This window comes from Pogona vitticeps, chromosome 5 (genome assembly GCF_051106095.1).
Source record: "Pogona vitticeps strain Pit_001003342236 chromosome 5, PviZW2.1, whole genome shotgun sequence".
NCBI classification, from domain to species: domain Eukaryota; kingdom Metazoa; phylum Chordata; class Lepidosauria; order Squamata; family Agamidae; genus Pogona; species Pogona vitticeps.
Genome location: NC_135787.1, coordinates 31,990,947 through 31,992,415, shown reverse-complemented (window position 1 = coordinate 31,992,415; position 1,469 = coordinate 31,990,947). Strand labels below are relative to the sequence as shown.

General features: G+C 36.8%; 1 long non-coding RNA gene across 4 annotated transcripts in view; it reads right to left on the bottom strand.

The window, feature by feature from the left end:
* The window catches only part of LOC110072838 (uncharacterized), a 99,348-nt gene that overhangs the window by 34,743 nt on the left and 63,136 nt on the right, over nt 1-1,469 (bottom strand). For 3 of the 4 annotated variants that reach the window (XR_013536905.1, XR_013536906.1, XR_013536904.1), the window contains one exon: nt 632-1,420. This is a non-coding gene — a long non-coding RNA (uncharacterized LOC110072838). The remainder of the gene's footprint in view (nt 1-631; nt 1,421-1,469) is intronic. The other variant, XR_002299447.3, reaches the window with a different exon arrangement.

The following is a 1,469-nucleotide window of genomic DNA, read 5'->3' as shown; positions in this document are numbered from 1 at the left end:
CTGGAAAAAAGAAATGCAGAGCATAAATAACTTTCAATATCACATTCCAAAACGCAAGCCATTAACAACCTAGAACAGACCATAGAATAAAAATCCCTAGAAATTAAGAAACACAGGAAGTGTAGGAAAACAGATTCTCCCTATAGCTGTCCATTTCCCCATTAGTGATTTTCCAGATGACCAACACAGGGTATTGGTTAGAAATACAAATTACTTCAGACAAGATTTTTTTTGAACAATATTTCTTTGGTAGAATGAACAATCATTAAATGCTGGGCTCTCAGTGACACCATATCCCATTCATTTTTTGGAAGTCATTAGCATGAGGCCCCAATGGGACAAAATGAAAAATTTTCCTTCCCAAATAGCATAAGAGCAGATTTCAATTTTAGTTTCTTTTTTAATTCATTAGCGCTGAAAAACAGTGAACATAAACCTCTTCCCCCAAATAATAAAAAACACCAGCCGCTTTTTGGAATCTTGAAAGGTGCCAAAAGATAATAGGAGCCAATTATGAATATAATACAGTAATTGGCTACTGAGAGCAGAAACAATCTAGTGCTGCACTGAATTTCTGAGGATGAATTCTAAGTACAGACATTCTTACTTCATGGGATGCAAAAATACTCACAATCGGTCCACTCTTTAGTACATTTTCCACTCCTCTTTTTCAGCCATTCTTTCTATAATCTGACTTTCTCTGGGAAGGAGGGGAGAAAGAACTTGTCCTTCATTCATTCTTTCCAAAGCAAATCTTAGGCCTGTTCCAGAGGGGGCATTTGTACCCTTTGAAATTCTAGTCAAACATTTATGATATCACAAGTCCCCCTGACATCCAGACAACATCTAATAACACTTTTTCAGGACCCCCCAGAACATTTTCTCATTTCCAACTCACATGCTTTATTTTATTTTATTTTTGTACCTTTTTTTTTGGTAAGGGGGAGTTTAGCAATATGGCACTTCCTGCAGTGGGCAACAAACACCGTCAGCACCCATCCAACCCTACAAACACTTTGCCAAGTTCTGCTTTCATGTAATGTGAGTTTAGTGAGTGTTAAACGAGATGGTTCTTGGAGCAACAGGCAGCTCCTTGTTGAGAAGGAAGGAAGCAGTACAGCCAGACTGTGAGTATAATCTCCGGACAATCTCCTGACAGAGGAAATTATATCTAGGGATGAGTGGTGTCATAAATAGGTGATATAAATTCCCCCTCCTTTTGGCTTCATTTTAAAGCTAGAGAAATACAGCTTTAGAGAAATCTTGTGTGTGCTTTACCTTTACCTAATTTAAATTTGCATGTCAATTCATCACTAATTTGGTAAAACACAAAAGATGAAGCTCCAGGTTAATTTTACTCACCAGTACTCCTTTAGGGAATCTGTTCTGTCTTGAAGTTAGTAAAACTCAGATGTGAGTGCTTTAAAAAAAATAAATTGGAAAATAAATTAAAGGAAATGATTAGAGAA